The sequence below is a fragment of the Protopterus annectens genome, chromosome 5.part0 (genome assembly GCF_019279795.1).
Source record: "Protopterus annectens isolate FY-2018-M chromosome 5.part0, PAN1.0, whole genome shotgun sequence".
NCBI lineage: Eukaryota > Metazoa > Chordata > Ceratodontiformes > Protopteridae > Protopterus > Protopterus annectens.
The window spans coordinates 314,941,525-314,965,253 of record NC_056735.1 but is presented as its reverse complement, the minus strand read 5'-3'; the positions used below and the strand labels follow the sequence as shown (position 1 = coordinate 314,965,253).

The following is a 23,729-nucleotide window of genomic DNA, read 5'->3' as shown; positions in this document are numbered from 1 at the left end:
CCCTGAAATTTCTGTAGTACTTTGTTGTGCAGTGAGGAGCTACCTCCACAAGTTGGGGCTGAAATAGTCTGGATTATAATTTACCAAGATAGACTGCTCTAATCCTATCCTGTAGAATCCCCTTGTAGAACAAGAAATAAGGAACCATAGTCATAGATATGCACTTTTCTGCTATTTCTGCTGCCACCCTGGTGGAAATGGGCATTAATAGCCAGCCTGGTAGATATGGGCATCCTGAGGCAATGTGGTAATTCTCATGTTTACTGACAACCACTTACTACTTAGACAAACTGATCTGGTGTGCGAGAGATGTGGTTACATTATGTCACTGAAGGCAAGACTGTCACATACAAGCACTTAAACTAGCAAGCTGGTTTTCAGTAACACACCAGTACATGCTTATTTCCGTAAACCACAAGGTCTTCACAGACATTGCACCATCAAAGAGTATGTTCACCAACAAAGTGCACTCCACAAGTTTGACACCTATCACAACACATATGGCCACATCATACCGTTTCCCAGCTTCCAAGCCCATAAAGGCTCAATGTCACACAACCCAATATTCTGATCAAAGGAGAATCACTTGTGAGAAACTTAGATGTTACACCCACCAGGTTAAGTAAGGAACAAGTTACAGTCAGGGTTATGGGTCCGTGAAATCACACAAGTACTTAGGTCATTAAACCACAAGTACCAGTATGATTTAGCCACAGTCCATGTAGGTAAACATGAAATGAGACTTACCATCCTGGACTACATGAAGAGAAACATGATGGAACACCTTTTCAGCTTTACCAACCCGATTAACTTACCAACATTGCTAAACCAGCCAACAAGAATCTGAAAGTGTTAGGAGTCTAAGCAAGAAACTCCATAATCATGTTGGTCAAATGTTAGGTCACAGTTTACATGAGTTCCCAACAACTGGGTCATCTCTTAGAGGCATATTGCCAGTTCAGTAGAGGACTTCCCAAAGGCTTATAGGTTGAAACGAACAAAGAAACTCTCTTGCACCTAGGTCCACTGCCAAACCCCAAAATATTTCCAAAAACAATTATGCAGAGAACGCCACGTGGAGCCAAAATTCAATAAAAACTTTTATTGTACAAAAAACAAAGATAAAACCTTCATAAGCACTTTCAAGCCATATGCCCTTCTTCAGATAACAAATAAAACTGGATACCACACCTTTAAGAAATGCATCAACCTATCACATTTCAGTATTTTACCCTCCTTTTCTTCAGGATGGGTTTTAAAGGAACAATAGCATTAATTCCAGGTGGTTTGTCTGCGCCCAATCTCACAATCCATCTGGTTTCAGCACACTCAGTCTCATTGAACAAATTGCCACCCCTAGTGCTGGCAGTAATTGTTTGCATCACCATAAAAGAAAATGAAGGAGTCTCATTATTCCTTATATGCATTGCCAGTGCATTGTGCTCATTATTAAGCCTAATGTCTGATAAATGTTTAAAAATCCTTGTTTTAAACATATTATTCGTTTTGCCAACATAGTATGTTTCACAATGTTGACAAATGGCTATGTACACCAAATTACTGGTCTTGCAATCAGCGTATCCCCTAAATACATATTGTTTATTAGTTCTTGGATGTGTAAAAACCTGAGAGTTTGTAAAACAAAATGACATGCCTTACATTGATGGCATGGATATGTGCCTTTCTTGTTGTTTTTTATATATATACGGTTACTTGGTTCTTTACATAGCATATCCTTCAAATTTTTATTCCTCCTAAATACAAACTTCGGTGTATTCCCTAGTTGTTCTCTAAGTTGGGGGTCAGTGTGCAACACCAGCCAGTGACGTTTTATAATGTCACATATAATGCCTACATCACTACTATAGGTTAATACCATCTTGGTATGCTCCCTGGTCTTCTCTTTGTTGTCATAATTTGCTACAGCACCATTTTCTACATCATGTGCCCTTCTAAATAACCAAGGTTTGGCTGTATTGTTTCTTTTGGACTTACTATAATTTATTAGAGGGGTTAACGGTTAAAGGTTAATGCACTGGCAATGCATATAAGGAATAATGAGACTCATTCATTTTCTTTTATGTTGATGAAAACAATTACTCCCAACACTAGGGGTGGCAATTTGTTCAATGAGACTGAGTGTGCTGAAACCAGATGGATTGTGAGATTGGGTGCAGGCAAACCACCTGGAATTAATGCTATTGCTCCTTTAAAACCCATCCTGAAGAAAAGGAGGGTAAAATACTGAAATGTGATAGGTTGATGCATTTCTTAAAGGTGTGGTATCCAGTTTTATTTGTTATCTGAAGAAGGGCATATGGCTTGAAAGCGCTTATGAAGGTTTTATCTTTGTTTTTTATACAATAAAAGTTTTTATTGAATTTTGGCTCCACGTGGCATTCTCTGCATAATTGTTTTTGAAAGGCTTATAGGTTGGTACTAGGTTATCGGCCCTAGGGCCTACACAAGCCTAGCCATAAAAATTCCCTGTCTATTTCTTCTGACAATATCTACTTCCCTGGACCCCTGTCTAGCAGGGTGGCTGACGTGATCCCTGGGGGTAAATTTCCCATCTCCCATCCAACTGTCAAAGGTTCCTTTTGAAGAGGGCCAAAGAGGTGCTTTGCTTGACATGTATGGGCAGATTATTCCAGAGTCTGGGGAGTCTCTGGGTCAGGAACCTATCCCTCCAGCATGTTTTGTTCATTGTGATGACAAGGTTTAGATCCCTGGAGTGTGTTGCTCTGAGGGACTGGGATTCTTTAAGTGTAGCATGTCCAACAGCTCTGGGTTTAACATGGCCTTGTATGTTAAGCAGAGATCGCCTCTGAGCAGACTATATGCGACAAGAGATAGCTGGAGTTTTTTTAGATGGTCAGCATACGGCATCTGCTTTAGGCCTGTGATTCTTTTAGTGAGGTATTTCTACGACCTTTCCAGTTGTTGCAGATGTCTTGAGAGGTACATAGCAAATGGGGCATTGTATTCTATAATGGGTCCAATGAGGGATGAGTACAGTGGGACAATGACCTCTTCTGGATGAAAAGCCCTTAGTGATGAGGTGTGCCACACAGAAGGATTTCTTGACTGCTGTGACAATGTGGTTATTGAAGGTGAGACCAGTGTCCACCTGTGTCCCCAAGTTTCTTATCACACTTTCAGTGTTTAGTGTACTGCCACCTATGTGGTAATTCACGGGTACATGTTTTTTCCCAAAGGGGATAACTATACATTTCTTGGCAATGAGCTTAAGCCCATGGCTCTGGCACCAAGCATCTGTTTCTGTAAGGCCCTTTTGTAGAATATCTACATAATTTAGGGATTCGATAATGTCTTCCAGTTTGCAGTCATCTGCGAACTTTGTTAGCCAGAGAAGTAGATGCCAAACAACAGCGGTCCCAGGACTGAACCCTGAGGTACTCCACTTGTCTGGAGTTGGATTTGGAGTTGGCTACTTTTACAGTGTGGGTTCTGTCAGTAAGCCGGTTGGCAACCCATCGAGTGACGTAGGGATTAATGCCCAGCTTACTAAGTTTATCTAGGATTCCAGAATGGAGGATGGTGTCGAAGGCCTTAGCGAGGTCCAGATAGGCTGTGTGGACTGCCTTACCCTCGTCCACAGCTCTGGAGACTGATTCGAAGAAGTCAATCAGGTTCAGGAGACAAGATCGGCCCTTCACGAACCCAAACTGGGTAGGGTCCAGTGTTTGAAGGATAGGGCCCAGTGTTTGAAGGCTGCCAATGTCTTTAAGTTTCATGATAATATGTTCCATGGCCTTGCAGATCAGGCTCGTCAGACTGATGGGGTGGTAGTTCCCAGGATCCAAGGTGGATCCCCCCCTTGTGGGGTGGGATAACTGTAGCTGTGCGCCATTCAGTGGGCACAAAGCCTGAGGTGAGGCTATGATTAAACATGACACTTAGGTGAGGTGCCAGTTCATTTTGTAGTTCATGTAGTACACAGGCTGGGATGTTGTCTGGTCCCATGGATGTTGTATTCTTAGCTTTGAAGAGTGCAGTTTTTACCTGTGCGGACGTTATTACCGAAATTTGGCAATCTTTCGGTATTGAGATGGGCCCTTTGGGGGGTGAAGTTGGCACTGAATCGATCTGCCAGGATATTGGCAATATCCTTGGGATCAGTAGATTTAATGATCAGTAGATTTAATGCCATTCTGTTATAGCTCAGAGCAGATCTGAGCATTGCCATTTAGATTCTTGACATAGCTATAGAATGCCTTGTGGTTGTCTTTGGAATCTTTGGCAATTTTAATTTTCGTAACTAGCTTTGAATGATATTATGAGTGATCTCAGCTTCTTACTGAGGCTGGCAAGGGAGTTTTTTGCATCCTGGAATTTTCCTCTTTTCTGCAACAGTTTCTTCCTTTTGTTGTAAAGTTTGTTTATGGCAGGGAACCACCAGATTGGCTTCCTTTTTTTTTTTTTTTTTTGGAGGAGAGTCTTGGTTCTATTTAGGATGGCACGATTCATGCACAAGTGGATGTGCTCGTACAGTGCCTTTAATGCATGGTTTGCCATTTCGTTTCAGTCCATGATTCTGGCACCAGTTGAGATAAACCCTCCTGCAGGATGGCTTAGTAAATTAGGGATTCAATGACTGCCCCTAGCTTGCACTCATCTGCAAACTTAGCAAGCCAGAGCCCCAATACCAATCTGAGTCAGTTGGCAATCCAGTGGGTAGCATAGGAGTTTATTCCCAGTTTATGTAGCTTTTTTACTGTGCCCGAGTCTGGGATGGTGTCAAAATCTTTGGCCAGGTCAAAATATGCAATGTGTACCATTCTGTCTTCAACCATTGCTTTGATAACCTTTTCAAAACATCCCCCAGGTTGAGTAAACATAATCTGCCCTTGATGAATCCAAACAGATAGGTCCAGTGTTTGGAGGCTCCAGTCGTTCCATGGCTTTGCAAACGAGGCTGGTCAGAATGACTGTAGATGTTCTCCACTTGCTTGATACAAAACCTGGATGGAGGCGGAGCTTGAACAGTGTTGTTAGGGGTGTGGCTAAATTGTGCTTCATGCTATTTAAGAAGCATCCAGGGATACAGTTAGGACCCATCAATGCAGTGGTTTTAGCTTTTGATAACATGTTTAGGATTTGGTCGTGTGACATCTGGAAGCAGACCGGTTTAATTGCCTTTGGCTTGAGTAGCTATTTTAGACTCAAAACTCGGCTAAAGTTGATTTTATTAAACTCCAGAGTTGTTTATTTCAGTGACAAGATCTCTAACATTCTGGGAATTACTCTAATTACTTTAGGTTAAAAATTATTTGCCTTATGATTTAGTGGGGATCTGAAGCTTGCCAATGTATCACTTAGGAGTGGGTAGTTTGTTGTAAAATACATTTTTAAAAAGTGCCACGGGTGGAAGGGATCTCTGGGTTCAGTTTTATTTTGAAGGACACTGCCTTATGGTCAAGCCTAACAAGTGATGAAGATACACAAAGGATGCAGCAAGATGCTCCCATATCAGTAAGGACAAGATCCATGATGTTATTCCCTGTAGTGAGTACTCCAACGAATTGTTTCAGGGCATTTATACTGACAAAGTCCAGGAATCTCTGTGCTTGTGCACTAGTGGTGGTGTAAGTTTCCCAGTCTATAGTTGGATAGTTTAGATCACTTATAAAAATGGTATGGGGTTTAATACGGATTAATTTTACTTCCTGTAGATAGGCTTTGTGGCTTTCTTTTTTCACAGATGAGTTCCATAGCTAGCTAACATAAAACGTACAGGACCTTTTTTTTTTTTCAAACACATTTTTGTTTCCATTGTAAACATACACAAATGTACATATAACAAATACAATAAAACAATAACAAACTATTTACAATATTTATATTCATCCATGATAAACAATTTTATCCACGAGAGGTTATTAGTATTTGTTCAAAAGGTTTTCCAATTTTTGCCATGCTATTTTTTTTTTTATGAGTAATGTTATGAGTTCTATAACAAATGGTTAGCAGTTCTTTTTTACAAACAACTTTTGCTAAATCAATAAAATCTTTAAACATCAAATCTTGTTTACTTTTCCAGTGCAAAGTAATAACTTTTCTGGCAATTGCAAGAATTGATCAGAGTAAACTGAATCTGAGAATTAGGTATTACATTAGGTATAGGAACATTGAATAGAATTAGCGAGTTAGAAATATGACAGTTATCAGACCATAAAGCATTTACAAAATATCTGAAGTCTTTCCAGTATTGATCAACATTTCTATATTCAATGAACATGTGAACCCAGTTGGCCTGTAGTAATTCATCACATTTCAAACATTTACTTTCAATGTTTTTGAGTACAAGATTTATTTTATGAGGAGAATAGAAACTCCTATTCATAAATTTCCATGTATACAATCTCCAATATAATGAAGAGGAGGTACCATACATAGAATTCAATAACAATTTTTTTGGATTCATCAGATATTTGTTCTCCGTTAATCTTTACTTAGCAATTCCAAAAATATGAGTCAAACTTTAGTGTGTCTTCTCTTAGTATCTTATAGATAGGTGAGATACTTCATTTTTGAAAAAGCTGAATCAAGCTAGGTATAGATTCAGTTGATTAATACTCACATTTTGTTTTCTATAAACTGCCATAATGAGTGTATAAACAACCAACTGTCTTGCCTGTTATCAAAAACTACATAAAAAGAGAGTTTAGTGGTTTACTACCCTTATTTTCAATAAACTAATGCCAGAATATCAAGTTATTTCCTTTAACTTTTGCATTGCATTGATGTTGAAAGAATCTAGGCAATCAGGGGAGTATGCTATAGGGAATATAAGAAATAGACATTGTAATTAGAACACAATCAATTATATTTTTAAAGTTATTAAATATTTGATTAATGCCATAAGAAAAATGATCACACTTTAGTAAGTAAACAAAATTCATGTAAAAGCCAATGAACTCTACTTATTCCATATCGTTCCTTAAACGGATTTTCTATAGTTCTGACATCAGCTATATGAATCTCATGTATTGTTTTCCAGCCAGATATACAGGTAGGTGTGATCCAATGTAATATTACATTAATTATAACGGATTTGGAATAAAGATCTAAGCTAGGGAATGCTATCCCATTACTGTTCCAAGCTCTAATGTGCCATTTATATGCAATCATAGGTTTTAAGGGGAACCATAAAAATTTAAGTAGCATGGAATCTAATTTTTTAAATAAGTTTTTGGGAGGGTGGTAGTATCAATGACTGTATATAAAACAAAATTATAGGTAAAATCATCATTTTAATTAAAGAGAGCCTATCCTCCATTGTGAAGAACATTTTATTCCATCTTTTGATTAGTTCAGTAATGGTGGTTATTAAATTATTGTAGCTTAGTTTAACAGACTCTTTCCATGTACTCTTTATACTGACACCCAAATATTCCAATACATCATTCTCCCAATTAAACAGGCCATTCTTCCTTAGGTTTTTGTTGATCATTTTGTTAATTAATAAGGTTTTGGATTTATTATGATTAAATTTAAGCCCTGAAATTATTTCAAACTTGTTTAAGGTATTTATAACATCATGAAAAGAACCATTAATATTACCAAATGCTAACAACATATCATCAGCAAATAATTGTATCTTAGGGCAATAGTCCTTATTAATTTGAAAGCCTTTTATATTTTGCTGGTTTCTGATATATGTAGCGAAAGGTTCCATTGAAAGAGCAAACAATAATGGTGACAAAGGACAACCTTGTCTAGTTCCCTTGAGGATTTCTAGTGACGAGGATAGACAATCAGATTTTCACATACGCTTATGCCCCACTACCAATTTTCATTAATAACTTGACAAAATCTGAGAAAAATTAAAAACTAATCAGAATTCTTTGTAGACAAGACCAACTAATAGAATCAAAAGTCTTTTCTAGGTCTAGGCTGATAATAGTTGTTTTTTGTATTTGCATGCTATGTCTATTAGTGATAGTAATTTAATAAATGTTATCTTGCACTTTTCTATGAAGAATGCACCCTGTCTGCTCATTACGTATTAGATTAGGTAATATTTTCTTTATCCTATTAGCTAATACTGTCATGAAAATTTTATAAATCAGTGTTTAGTAACTAAATTAGCTTATATGAATCACAAGATCTGGGGTCCTTACCTTGTTTTAATATGGGAGAGATGGGGTCTATATTAGATCAGCGAACACTTAAAAAAGCAAACGCTGATTAAGCGACCTTATGTAAGCAAAAGCTTAAAATCTCGAACTGTCAGATCAGCGATTTTTTTCCTGGGGGGGGGGGGAATCGCTGATCCAAAACACACACACAACACAAGCACACCAAACCAACAGAAATCCGCACACATACACCTAAAATCTGACACCTAACCCTACACTAAGCTATGCACACACCACTAACTATCCACTTACTTAACCCAAACCCTAAGGTCTGTCACTATCGCACACTCACTTTACCCGCTCCCTAACCCTAACTCACCTAAACCCGACCTAACCCTCATGTTCACACAATCGCACACATACCTAACCCGAGCCCTAACCCTAACTCAACCTAACACTCACATCCACACAATCGCACACTTACCTGAATCCGACCCGTAACTTTCCACCACAGCACTGAAAATACCGAATCAACAGAAACGGACAACCAAATTCTTTCACTAGGAAAAAATACGGGTTTCTGTTGATTCGATATTTTGAACATTCGCTTAAATAAGGTCGATCAATCAGCATTCGCTGATCTAATATAGACCCGGGTGATAATTTCCACGATGTGGGTGTTATATTTTTGCTTAACCATAGTAAAGGCACTCATCATTGTCTTTATTATATATTCAGGAAAAATCTTGTATAGTTCAGGAATTATTCCATCCAGTCCTGGAGCTTTATTATCTTTTAATTTTTTTTTATTTGCTCTTTCACTTTTGTTAGTGTCATTTGTTTATTTAATATGTTATTTTGTTGCACTGACACCTTAGTAGTTATATTTTCTTGAATAAAAGTATTTATTACATTATCCGTCTCCAAAAGTGGGGTATTATTTTTATCTTTACAGTAGTTTAACACTTTTAATATGCCCATTAAGTTAGATGTACTCTTATTTGAACCATCACTTTTATATATAATCTCATTAATAAGATTTTGATTGTTTATGTTTTTGGATCTTACTGCGATTTTAAGTAGATATTTGGGATTTACAGCATAAGATTGGGATTTCAATTTTTCCAGATTTATGGCTACCTTATGAAGTATTTTTGATTTAACTTAGTAATTTTATGTGCTACTTTATTTGGTTTTGCATCCATTTTTATCTTGTCTATGTTTTCTGCAAGTCTAAAAGCTCTTTGTCCCACTCTCTCCTTTTTTTTTAAGGTAACGATTTTATTCTACCACACACACTATATATACACATGTATATATATATATATATATATATATATATATATATATATATATATACACACATCACACACACACACACACACACACTATACTATAGGACACCTTTAAAGTGTATCAGTCACTTCACCATTATCATTTGTTTCCAAACATGTCCAAACATGTCTATTTCTTTCATTATCCAATCCTTAAAGTCATTTAACATAGTTATGCAAGCAGGAATTCTCTGTAGAAATCTTAAATCATCTGTATGTGTAGTTAATGTAAAGTTTATACCATTATGGCCTGAAAGTGGACAAGTCATTATAGATATATCACTTATTTGATACAAAGACCTTATCGATGTTTGTGTACAAACCGATATGAATAGTGAGTATAGAATAAGGAATATGTTCTCTTAGACCATGTATAGCTTTAAGGTTCATCTGGTTTCTAAAGTCATTTAACTTCTTGGCTTGAGATGTTAGTTTTATTTTACCATTTTTAGAAGTATCATTGCCTGATAACAGGCAGTTAAAATTACCTGTTGCTATAATTTCCCCTTTTGCATTTAAAACCAGCAAACTAGCTCTTTTGACATTATTGTTCAAACCATTAACATTTAATGATAAAAATTTATAAGCCATTGACTATAATATGTAGGTTATTACTAACTGAAACACATTGACTATAATGTGTATATTACTAACTGAAACACCTTTCTTCCATGTTGACTTGAAATATACTGAAAACTTACTTATCATGGATGCATAACATGTATTAAGCACTACTTTCAAAAACCCAAAACTATTTACAAACTCATACATGAAACAAAAGTTTCTGGTGGAGTTAAAAACTTGACTAAACCATCCATCCACCACCTCTCCAATACCAAACACAAATTATCCATTTCTGCTTAAAATATAGTATAAAAACAAAAAAGAAAAGCATTAAGAAAGCAACTAAATAAATCTGAATCCATGAAATATACATTAGAATGAGTATGCTATATATCTGAAGCTATATGAATGTCACATATAATAGCACCTCTAATACATAGATATGCCAGAAATACATATCAGATCAATGTATAAACATTAGAAGCTGAAGGTTAAGATTGTCATTATTTCTAAGACTTTTCAGGGCACATCAGATAATTTAACCATTTTGTCAGTCATCTATCTAACATTTTTAAAAGGAGAAAAGCAGCACACGAGCAGGCCCAGGTGTCTATAGTACAACCCCCCCCCCCAATAAAATCCACCAAGAAAAGCAGTGGAGAAGCTAAGAAAGTTCTTTTTTAGCATAGTTAAAATGTAATGTTAGCCATTTGGCCCAAAGACTTCATCAGAAATGATAAAATACAAAGTGTCCACACAGTTAACACACTTTAAAAACACAAGGGCATTCACCCCTGTATATTCACTTTAGTAATTGTGGACACGTTGAGTTGCACATTTTTTGTACATGAACTCTTTATGTATTTAATTGATTTATTAATGAAGTGATCCGATTGGTCAAATGTTTTTTGACTGGTTTAAAAGTGATTTGCAAGTGTATTTTATCATTTCTGATGAATTCTTTGGGACAAACAGTGAACATTAAATTTTAACTACACTAAAAAAGAACTTTCTTAGCTTCTCCAGTGCTTTTCTTGGTGGATTTTGTGGTTTTATCTAGCATTTTGCATGCAAGGATCTGTTTATATATATATATATATATATATATATATATATACACACACACACACACACATACATATACACACACACACATTACAACATAACTATTATATTTTGCAATTATACACATATTACTCATATGTAGTAACGATATCTATGTTGACGTCTTTCATCAGGAGGGGGGGGACAAGAGAAAAAAAAAGGGGGCCTCACAACCCTCCTGTTTAGTTACTAAAGGTTTATAGAACATAAGTCTGATGTAAATATGCATAATGAGTTTTCTAATGCAGCTCCTAGTTCACTTGATGTCATTTAGTTACTAATAGTGTCATTGAATCTGCAGAATGTATGCACCTATAAGAGAGAACATAGGCAATTTTAAAGGAGTTTATCAGAACAAATTATTTACCATTTAAAGTTTCTAGTCAAAGGATAACAGAATTTCAAGAGAAAATAATTCCAAGTACAACCTTTTAACAAGTTCAATAGGTCAAATGATGTCATCACTGTTTCCTCAAGCTGCAGGTTCATAAACTTGTTAAAAAAGTATCTAAATAGGCTCATGCACAACAGAAGTTCTCTAGTGAAGAAAAAAACATTTTTGGCGGGAAATTCAGATCTTGAAGCAGTTTACAGAAAGCCAAAAAAAAAAAAAGCTGGCTTGTCAGTGTATGTCATGAATCTCCACAATGAGAACAGTCACACAGACTACCAGTTTCCTCAAAAAAACATCAACATCATGAAAAAATTAACCCTTTCATATAAAAACAGCTATTTAGAAGTAACAGCTACCTCAAATCAGAAATCATATAACATTTCAATCATTTACCCACCAGTTAACCAGGCCAGAGAGAAAAAACACTAGTGATTATACATATATATATATATATATATATATATATATATAAAAAACACCATTAATGAACTTAATGTTTAAATGTATCTAACCAAAGAGTCTAAAACATCTAGTTAGAAACACTAATCAGAAACACCTTGTTACCCCACCACTGACCCACTAGAAAAAAATGCACTTTGGTATTAAATCAAATTATACTATTACTGAAGAATTAGAAGACATACGTTTCCCTTTTAAATAACTACAAATGATGTATGAAAGGTACTTATAATGGAGAAAACAGAGAAAAGGAACAGTGGTAACAAAAAAGAATAGGAAGAGAGATTGAAAATGTTATTTAAATACTTATGTAATTAGAAAAAGTAGATATAGAAAGGAAAAAAAAAGTTAATAATAAAAATGATTCACATTACCTTACAGCATACAGACTTCCAGAATCAAATATATTATGATTCATAAAACAGAGCATTTAAAATTAGAAGGAATTTCATTTGTCCTTTAGTTTCTTAGTTTTGTTTGCTCCTTCCTTCACATACCATCCATTTTTTGTTGCATGTCTCTTCAAACTCTGAGAAGACCATTCCATTTCTTTTATGTCTGACAGTATTTTCTTCTTTCAGACAAATTCTACTGCTTCTTGTAGGGAATCAAAGATCTTCACTCCTTCTGGCAAGGTGATATTCCTGCAGGAAAAAGAATTTGAGCTTTTATATTAGCTTTTTTTAAGGACTTCGAGGAACACACGCCTTTATACCTCTGCAGTCATATCCAGAAGAGTCACTGTCAAAACGAATAACTTTTTCACCCATCTTCATAGGGGAATTAGTCCAAGCTGATTTCAGCACCAAGTCCTTGTCTTGCAAGGAAAGAAATCTATTATAGACCTGGGTTTAGATGAACTCAGATGAACCTGGATTTGTCAGGGACCAATGAGCCCTCTCAATTCCCAAAGAGAGGGATTACAGCATCTTTAGTGCTGATGAAAACCACTTATTGAGGAAATGAATCATGTTAGCATCCTCTTCTTTCTCAGGAATTCCGTATATTCTTATGTTATTCCTTCTTGATCTACTTTCAAGGTCTTCCAGTTTCTCAAATCAGCCTGGTGCTTTGCTTCAGAAGAAATTCATTGTGATGTTCATTTCCTGTCACTCTAGTATCTAGGCCAGTTACTGCTTCCTCTAAGGCAAGAATCTGTTCAGATTGTTTTTTACTGTTCCATTTAGAAGTTCCAGTTCTTTACTGCATTTTTGTTTGATAATATCCATTTTGTTTTGTTTTCGAATTTGTCCATTTTAGTGAAATAATAACAAATAATGTTTGTTATTATAACATGTAGTTCTTTCTTCACTACACTCTCCTGGTGTGGGTTATTCGAGTTGCTCATCTTGAAATCTCCAGTAGAAAACTTCTTTGACAGGAATAATTAAAAAATTCTCTTGACTACATATTAATTTTTAGAAAATAATAAAGAGTATGTTCATCTTACTTTTAGTTAGATTTTTCTAAAAAGTAAAGTATATTTCCTGTCAGGATATTAAAACCTAAGCATAGCTATGAATTTCTGCTATCAGACTGGGATCTTGGCCACGCTCCTCTATAGGACCTTTCGGATGGTTATTGGTACAGGAAGAAGCTTTAGCGCATCATGACGCTTTACAAGCCTTAATAAGAGTATCTTCTAGATGTATTTTATTTTTGTTTTCCACCTTTTCCCTGAGTCGGTCAACCTTTGAAAGTGTGTGTGTGTGTGTGTGTGTGTGTGTGTGTGTGTGTGTGTGTGTGTACATGTAGGTAAGTACTAGGCTATCTGCCCGAGGGCCTCTATAAGCCTAGCCAGAATGTGTTGCTTTTTGCCACCCTCTTAGATTAGTTCCCTGTGTCTCTGTCCAGGAGATCCACTGCAGTGATCTCCAGAGTAAATTTTCTATTTCCCATCCACTCATCAAGGTTTCTCTTGAAGAGTGTTAATGAGGGGCTCTGCCTAATGTAGATTGGAATCCTGTTCCAAAGCACGGGGAGTCTCTGGGACAGGAATCAATCCCTCCAGCATGTCCTATTTATCTCTGCGGTGAGGTTTTGATCCCTACAGCGTGTGGCTCTCAGGGATTTTTTTTTTTTTTTAGGTTGAGCATGTCCATCAATTCTGGGTTGGACATGGCCTTGTATGTCAGGTAGAGATCATCTCAGAGTAAGCACTATGCAACAGAGTACAGCTGGAGTTTCTTCAGTCAGGCTGCATAGGACATCTGCTTGAGGCCAGTAATCCTCTTGGTGAGGTACTTCTGTGGTCTTTCCAGCTGTTGCAGGTGTCTTGTAAGGTACATCCCAAATGGGGCGTTGTACTCTATGATGGGTCTGATGAGTAGAGGGGCACAATAACCTCTTGTTCTAGATGTGAACCCATTTGTGATTAGGTGGGCCACATAGAAGGATTTTCTAACCACCTTAGCAATATGATTATCAAAGGAGAGATTACTATCTACTTGGGTCCCCAGATCCCTTATTACATTTTCTGTATTTAGGGGACTACCACGTATGTGGCAGTTCGCGGGTACTTTGTTTTTTCCAAAGGGGATGACTATGCACTGTTTGGCATTTAGCTTGAAGCCATGATTTTGACACCAGGTACCCATCTCAGTGAGACCCTTCTGGAGAACATCTGTATTAACCGGAGAGTCAATTATGGCTCCCAGTTTGCAGTCGTCTGCGAACTTGGTCAGCTGTAGTCCTCCTATGCCTGCCTGTACCTCTGAGAAGTATATACTGAATAGGAGGGATCCCAGGACTGAGCCCTTGGGGGACACCACTTGTAACCGATTTAGAGTTGGACCTAGAGCCTGCAACTCTCACCGTGTGGGTTCTATCCATGAGCCAATTGGCAACCCATCTCATGACGTAGGGGTTTATGTTCGGGCTGGTGAGCTTGTCTATAATACCAGAATGGGGAATGGTGTTGAAAGCCTTTGCGAGGTCTAGGTAGGCTGTGTGGACCTCCTTTCCCTCATCTAAAGCCCTGGTAACTCTCTCAAAGAAGTCCACCAGGTTTAGGAGGCATGATCTGACCTTAAAGACAAACTGGGTAGGGTCCAATGTTTGGAGGTTACCAATGTCTCTGTAAAGGAGTTCCATGATGATGTGCTCCATTGCCTTGCAGACCAGGCTAGTCGGGCTTATAGGGTGATAGTTCCCGAGGTCCGTTGTGGCTCCACATTTGTGGAGTGGGATAACTGTTGCTGTGCACCACTATGAGTACGTAGCCTGTAGAGAGGCTGAGTTTGAACAGTGCATTTAGGTGAGGGGTTAGTTCATTTTGGAGCTCGTGTAAAACACAGCCTGGGACACCGACTGGTCCCATTGAAGCTGTGTTTTTGGCTTTGGATAGGGCTGTTTTAACCTGTGTGTCAGTGATTGCCGGGGCTCTACATTCTTCTGGTATGGTTATGGGCCCTTTAAGGGGTGAGAGGAGGATGAAGTTTGCACTAAACCTGTCTACCAGAATGTTGGCAATATCAGTCAGTTCAGTGTATTTTGTGCCATTCTGCACCAACTCAGAGCAGATCGGAGAGTTTCCACTTAGGTTCTTGACATAGCTAAAGAACGCTTTGTGGTTATCTTTGGAGTCCGTGGTAATTTTTCTTTTGAAGCTAGCCTTGGATAATTTTAAGAGGGATCGTAGTTTCTTGCTGATACTGATCAGGGATGTCTTTCCTTCTTGGGATTTTACTTTTTTCTGTACTAGTTTCCTCCTACTGTATAGCTTGTTTATGGCAGGGGTCCACCAGACTGGTTTCCTTTTCTCGGAGGAGTGAGTCTTGATTTTGCTTGGGATAGCACGATCCATGCATTCTTGCAGGTGCTCATAGAGTGCCTTTGTAAGGAATTCAGCAGCTTGGACAGCGTTGTCCTTTTGCATGGGGCTGTGAACCTTTCCACCTCTGTCTCAAGTAATGTGCAGTATGCTTTTGAAAACTTTTTCACGGTGGTTTCCTTGATTGGGAGTGGGGGCAGAATGTGGATATCCAGGGTGATAAGTCTATGGTATGATCTAACCAGCGAGGGTTTGACCCCCGGTGTGGAACAACAGTCGCCTATGTTGGTGATGACCAGGTCCAATATGTTGTCACCTCTGGTGGGAGTGTCAACCAGTTGATCCAGGGATTTTTAGTTTATAAATTCTAGGAAGCGTTGGGCAAGGGAGGTAGTACTTGAGTAGTTCTCCCAGTTAATGTTTAGGTAATTAAAATCACCCAATATTAGGGTATTTGGTAGGACCTTCATATTTTCCAGTGTCTCCAGAAATGCGGAATGGGGTCCTGGGTCATGGTTGGTGATCTGTAGCAAGCTACAATTTGAATTGCAGTTTTGCCCATTGCTAGTTGCACATGGATGATCTCTGAGGAATTGTACTGCACCACCAACCTGGAGGTGTGGGTATCCTTGATGAATATGAATACACCCCCACCTTTTGTGTTTCGGTCCGGGTTCTGAGGGCGAAGAGTGTGGTATTAGTTATAGCCTGGTAGTTCTGGGGTGCTCTCTGGAGCCTTACACCAGGTTTCTGTTACTGCACAGATAAATCGATATTCTCCATACTGAGGAGTGCCTCGAGTGCATGCATTTTGAGGTTTAGACTTCTGCCATTGAGTAGCATTACCCTCTGTTTTTGGTTACTTGTGCTATTTACGGTGGTGGGTTTGTCTTTTGAGCCTTGCCTAAAAAAAGGCAATATGGGGGCGGCAAAAGCCTTGACCAGTATTCGAAAGCCAAAGGGTGACAAGTGCAAGCCATCTCTTGCGAAGCAACGTGGCTTGTCGAGCATGTCATCCCAGGTGAAGAAATACTGGATCCTCTTTGAATGACACCAGAAACTTAGCCAATTGTTGAAATAGATCATTTTTTTCTTTATACTGTGGCATCATTCTTGGCGAGGGCAGGATGCTACTCAGGGTCAGAGTCATACCAGCCTGGGCTACGTGATCAGAGAACTCTTCCATGTCTCATGTAGTCCACAGAGGTATGTCTCAGGTCATTCACACCAACATGGGCAATGACAGAGCCGCATTTGTACGTGTTCTGGAGCGACCTGAGTGCTTGTGTTATGTGGCAGATCCTGGCACCAGACAGGCAGCTAACTGTAACCTTTTCCTTGTCCAGCCTAGTTAGTGGGACATCAGTGTGCCTGACTATAAAGTCGCCTATTACTAGTGTGATGGGTATGCTATTTTGCCTTAAGGGCTGTGATTGCGTGGCACACTGATTATGTGATGTATGTGTTTCATCTTTTGTGATGGGGTGTGGAGGTTGCTTGGGTGTCTGCTTTGGAGGTCTCTGTTGCTTTTGCAGATTTGTATTTAGAGCCTCAGAGTATGTTTTCGTGTATTTATGTGTGTTATTTGCCGGTGTTGGTTTAGTAGGCCTATGCGAGACTGGTGGCGTGTTGCAAGTATTTCCCTTCTCCTCTTGACCGTCAGTTCCAGTCTTGAGTTGAGAGAGCTTTGCCTCCAGTTTGGCTGTATAATTGCATCTCTCGCATATATTGGTGTTTGGTGGTAGGAGGAGACGGTTGTCTGTGTACATGAGGCAGTTGTAACATTGCCTCAAAATGCCCAGATTCATCAGGTGGACTGGAGAGTACACCTGAAACTGCCCTTTGGACATGCCTGAATAGGTAAAGTGAGCTGTTTTACTGATTGGCTGGTAGGGATGAATAGAGACCCTTGTCCTTCTGGACAGTATAGGGGGTCTAGTGCTAGGGTTAATTAGTGCTTGCTATGAGTTTTGAGCAAGTGCTGGGCTGTGAAATGAATGGTTTGAGTGCTTAAGTTGAAAGTTTGTCTAGTTCCAAGGGAAAAATTCAAAAGTAGACTTCGTGGAGCCGAGAATAGTTTAACCCTAGCTAACAGACGCTGCCCGGCATGCAAAATTGTACAGATGTGGTTTTTATAGTAGGAAATGAAAGCGATAGAAGTTAGCCCAAACTGGCCAATAAACTACTAACTTCTGCTCTGAAACCACTCCTCTAGGGACAGCTAGGCTGCTCAAAGCTCCCCTCTCTCACAGGTGAACAGAGAAACTTCCTTCTATCCAAGTAAGGTATGGGCAACACAGAAACTTGTAACACAGCCCTGAATTCAGCAATAACCTGAACTGGACTATACTAGTTCAGAAAGGTGGGAAACAGTATTTTTTTTTTTGGGGGGGGGGTTCAGAAAATAAAAGCAGATAAAATCAAAAAAACACTTTAAATGCACAGAAATGGCCATCACACTTTAGTGTGTAGCCTACAACAGTTAAACAGATGAACTAAATCGTTTTTGTGTTTAGATAACGTGCAGGCAGCAAATAAGTACAATATGTAGCAGAAACGAGCTTTTTAAAATCACAGAAATGCTAAAGAATCGGTGTTTTAGGCGGAATTAGTTAAAGACAGCAAGAAAATGCAGAAAAATGACTCCAAAGTCTCTTTTGTCTATCTACTGCTGTAGAACTCTGCAGGACACCTGGTAGGCACTTGCTGAGCTGAATACAAGCGCAAAAAACGTGCAAATGTGTTTTTTATAGCAGGGAAATGAAAGAGAAGTTAGCCCAAAATGGCCAATAAACTACTAACTTTTGGGCTACAGCAAACAAGGTGCACAAATTTCAGAAAGAAACAGCAAACAAGGTGCACAAATTTCAGAAAGAAACAGTTCAAATAAGCAGGCACAATAAGCCTTTAACCAGAAATTCCCAGCTCAGAAGGGCAGAATCTAGCCTCTCCTCCCACAAGAGTGCACTCCACAAACCTTCTTAATGTAAAATAACTGGCCTGAAGCCAAAGTGCTTAAACAGAACTAAAGCGCTTTTAGAATGACAAGACACTGAGCCTTCAAATCAGCAATTCCCAACTTAGAAGGATGTAAGCTACCTGTCCAGCCACAACAATGCAGTCCACAAACCTTCTTAATGCAAAACAACTGGTCTGAAGCCAAAATGCTTAAACCAAGAGGCTTAGAATAACAGTTACAATTTAATCAGGCTACTACCAAGCAGTAATAATGGCAACAGAATAATACAACTGAGTACCTTTAAGAAGAAGCACAAGCAAAATGAGGTAATAAAGTGGGGAAGAAACACAATTACAGTAAAAGCAGATGTATAAAGTGCATTTTTTATAACAATAGAAAATGAGCAATCTGATTTAAACAAATTACCCAATTAACCAGTAAGTACTTCCGCAGTGGTGCAGCGGTAGCGTTGTTGCCTCACAGCAAGAGGTTCTCCCGTTCGATTCTCGGCTTAGGTTAGGAGTGCCTTCTGTGTGGAGTCTGCATGTCCTCCCCGTGGTTGAGTGGGCGTTCAAAAGACATGCGTTGAATGGGAGTGCCTTCGCTGAAGGCTGGGCTGGCAACTCTACACCATAAAAACCAACTGCCAATCATTAGCGGACCGGAGATCCACTGTGGCGACCCCTAACCAGGAATAGCCGAAAGACAAACAACAACAACCCAATTAACCAGTAAAAAAACTCAAAAATGAGCCCTTTTCCAGCAATCTTCAATCAGACAAGTTCTAACCGCACACTCCTGCCACTAGGGTGCAGGGGAACCTTCTCCAAAAAAGATGGCCTGGATTAGTGCTCAAGTTACACAAAGATAGATTCAGCAGGCCTGAATCTAGTCTATGCTACAGCAGACAAAGTGCACCAATATCAGAAAAACATATATATATTTACATACATACACACACATATATATATATATCACAAGAGAGGGGGGGGGAAGAAAGATTGGGGTGTGGAGGCTTGGCCCACATTAAGAGTTGCAGGAGGTCTTGCCGCTGCAATAAAAGATAATTTAAAAGTGCTGAACAATCTAGTGAATGTTGCTTTTTTGTGGGTTCACAGGTTTTGGCTTCGATTAATAGCATGTTGATGAAACAAGATGTGGTTTCAGTAAGATCACTTCATTTACTTGTTAACCATGGCAGGCTGGGTCAAAGGCACTTTTCAGTGGTGGCCCAGGCACAAAGAAGAGCAAAAGAAAATATGACATACAGATCTAGGGATACACAGTACTAATACAATATATAATATTCAAATAGTACAATTATATTCCTTGTTAGTTTAGTTATACAAATGCAAAAGTCTGCCGGTAAAGATGTCTTAAATATTTAGTGATATGTGGTTTTGGAAATATTACAGTAGAGCTTTTAATCTGAAATATTCAACCAAAATTTATAAAGGCAGTTCTTTAGGAGATGATAGTAAGATGACATTTGGAAATACAGTTCCACAAGGTATCAAAACTTTCTTGTAGTTTAGTTTGCAAAGAAGTGGCATGTTTTTATCAGAGTTTGGCAAGATCAAGTCATCTGTGCAAATTGTTACATTAAAGGGAGTGGAGATTTGGGTTAAGATACTTGGAAAGAAAAAGAGCATATGAGAACTGGACCAAGAACATAATTCTAAAAAATGCTCTTTAAAAGGGTATGTGTGGTAAATATTATAAAATGATGGCATTTATTTAAATTTCAGATGCATCTTTTTAAATTTCCAATCAAAGCTGGCTTTTTATGCTCTTCAGATACAACACATCTAAAAGTATAAAAGTATGCATAACCAACCAAGAAATAGTTGCTAACTTGGTCAAAAATGTCTAAAAGCATTTTTGTGTTTGCCATACTTTCATAGCTGTCCCCACAAGTATTTGAAGTTACAAAACAGACAATTTAATAGCAAACTAGACACATGGATGACTTGACACGAATCTACAAGTCAACACGTTTTTCCCCTTCTCGTACCTTTCCAACAGACCATCATCTGCTTGGTGTTGCGTTGGCTGGTCCTACCTTAATTTTCCCCACTTCTGCCCGTCAAGCCTGAGACTTGCCATGGTTGTGAGCAGGTTGGGATGGGGAATAGAGTGGATTTGCAGCATTACACATGTTGTCATAGTACCATGGGGATTTTTTTTTCTTATTACCAAAATGAATGGGGCAATGTATCAACACAAACCGTGTCAATTAGCTTCTCTCCAGGTATGCTGAATCTGATTGTATAATTGTAGCATTACTTCAATTACCAGAGGAATGCTAGACTTCTAACAGAAACCTCACCTTCTCTTTAGGAATGGGTGAGCCGATGGTTAACTCTCCTTCCTCCCCAGTTGGCCTCTCTGCTACTCAAACTTGAGACATCTGGATCATAGTCAGGACTCCATCTACATCTTTCAACAGTCTTGAAAGTAGCTGGTAAAAATAAAAAAAAATAAAAAAGCTACTGCAGTTTAAAACAGACTTGCGGAATTAAAAAAATACTTATTAAAAATAAATCTTAAAAAAAAAGCATAAACATAAGAAACTGTCACAGAATGGAAATATAAAAAAGTGTTTTTAAATATATTTTCATCTCTTCCAAGCACATCACAGAATACAAAATAGATTTTAAAATCTACTCCAACATAACATACAATATAACAGCAATTATTTAGAATGGTATTGCAGAATGGAACATATCAAAAAAATCTAAGACTTAGGGTAATATGCTTTTAAATGGTGGTACTGTACATCAAAATAAAAGCGGAGGTATTAGTTAGCAACAGCAGCAGCCCTCAACTCCCCCCCCCCCCCAATCACAGTCATATATTTGCTGCACACCTCTCAACTGTACAGATATTTGCAGGATATCCAAATTCTGTCTGGTCTGTTTCTCCTAAAAATTTTTTATTTTTACATGGCAAATCATTGAGGAATGAAGTCAGACAATAATGACAAACATTTGAATTTCAGACTTCATATACTTCAGAAAATTCATACTAAATGCATAACCTGTTATTCTATCCACTTTCTAGGTTTGTAAGAGCAATATTTAAGTGTCCCTATTTAGGCTGTTGTGCGCCCCCACCCCACCCCCATTATTTGTGTCTTTGTCCAGATTTCTTGCCTTAACAGGTTGAAAGGAATGAAGTCTGAGGTCACGCTACCTACTATGCGTCCAGTAAACAAAGTACTTTTGCAAGCACCCATCCCTACGGTGTAGGACCTAGCAGTTAGAATAAGTAGGTAGTTAAGAGATAGGCCAACAATAGTGGGAGTAAGAGGGTTTGCGCCTTTCCCAAAAAGTACTGTTAAACAGCTGAGAGGAGCTATATGCGGCGTTCTCTAGGGCATCATTGACTGAAGGCGCTGCAATTTTTGAAGGTGCATTTCATTTTCAGCAGAATAGAAGGGCGACTACACCATATATTGCTTAATTAGCTTCAGCTGGGATGTATGCTACCACAAATCTCACTCACGTAAATTCTGATATTTAAAAGTTGAACTATCCAAAAATGTAAATATTTCGAGCTAAGACCGATGGGACAGCTATTTAAGATTTTTCAAACGTGAGTAATGCTTGCAAGTTTAAACGCGGATAAAATGATTGATACTGGCGACATGCTGTAGCTACTACTGACAAGGGCAAAAACGTCAAATGTTTCTGGGTAGTTGCTTTCATCAGTGGGTATGCAGTGTTAATTTAAATACGCCGCACGCCACATGATGCGAGGTTTGTATTTCTTAAGTCTCCATGGAATTTCCGGGATTGAAGTGTTTGTCAGTATCCCCAAGACGGCTATCAATACCTTTTGCCTCCTCATGAAACAGGGACAAAGTTACAAATCAGGGATAGAAGTTCCACGACCGGAACATTCTTACTAATAGTGGTACTAGCTTAGAAAGGTGACAGAATAATCTGATTTTTGAAGTAAAAATAAGACTGTAACTTTAACTGTTATTTTACTCTCAACACGCACCTGTAAAATTAATAAAAATCACCGGTTTAAACAGAGTAAAAATGTGAGTCAGACATATTTGACTGTATGTTACTCAAACAGTTCATAGCTAATCAATTAGACTGCAAAGCGCCGCCCTCTGAATTAGCGGGCTATTTTTCTAGGAAATAACTTTTGAGTACCAGCACTGCCGCAACCCACAGTTAGTTTGAACTTGGCCTTACCGTCTCTGTTTGTACTGCCGCTCCCTGTAAACCAGCGAAATTGTCTGCAGTCTGGCAAGTAATCAACGCGCATTACTTTTGGGATTAACTCAAAATGCATCAATTACCAGTGTCTCTTAAGTGACTGCCATGAATGCCTTTATGCTTCAGTTGCCTAGAAACTGCAGAGCAAATTGTCAACACTGCTGACAGGCCGCAGAAATTCTGAGCAGCCGCTTTCGCAGGACAATGCATGTGAATGTCAATTTAAAACTCAGAATACGTAATAATTTCATACCTCTTAACTCTCCATGATTTTCAGGGACGTTACCGATTTTGACTCAAAATTTAGCCCCGTCCCTCTTAATTTCTTCCCCAAACTGGTAACTTTTGTAGAAAAGGTAATGAATTACACTTAAGTTATGACAATAACTAGAGTTATAGGCTTCGTTTACTTCAGAAAATGTATATTAACTAACTGGCACTGTTGATATATTCTGTCAGTGTCTCATCTCAAGATAATAGTATTAATATTTTAAAAGCGTCCCTGATAATTTCTGGATTTATTACTGATTCTGTTGAGATTTGTCCTTGATTGGTTGAGAGCTGTGTATAATTTTCTTACTCGAAAAGTGAACTTTGTGCTTTGTCCTAGGGTTACCACCTGTCCCACTTTGCGAGGGACAGTCCCTTTTTGGGCAGCTGTGTCCTGACAAAAAATATTAAAAATGGCAAATGTCCTGAGATTGTAGGACATAATTGTGTCCTATATTTTTTGTAATAGTAGCATAAAACAGTTATTCTGTATCTAAAATACGTAAATGTTATAAGAAACAGAATAAGCAACT

The 23,729-nt window shown here is 38.3% G+C and overlaps 1 protein-coding gene across 1 annotated transcript in view; it reads right to left on the bottom strand.

The window, feature by feature from the left end:
- CCHR5.PART0HXorf58 (chromosome chr5.part0 CXorf58 homolog) overlaps window positions 1–23,144 on the bottom strand; it is a 776,822-nt gene extending 753,678 nt beyond the window's left edge. Inside the window, exons 1-2 of the mRNA XM_044072297.1 lie at window positions 22,903–23,144; window positions 21,021–21,152 (exon numbers count right to left, since the gene is read on the bottom strand). The gene's annotated coding sequence lies outside the window, so the exon portion shown is untranslated. The remainder of the gene's footprint in view (window positions 1–21,020; window positions 21,153–22,902) is intronic.
- Between the last annotated feature and the right edge of the window lie 585 nt (window positions 23,145–23,729).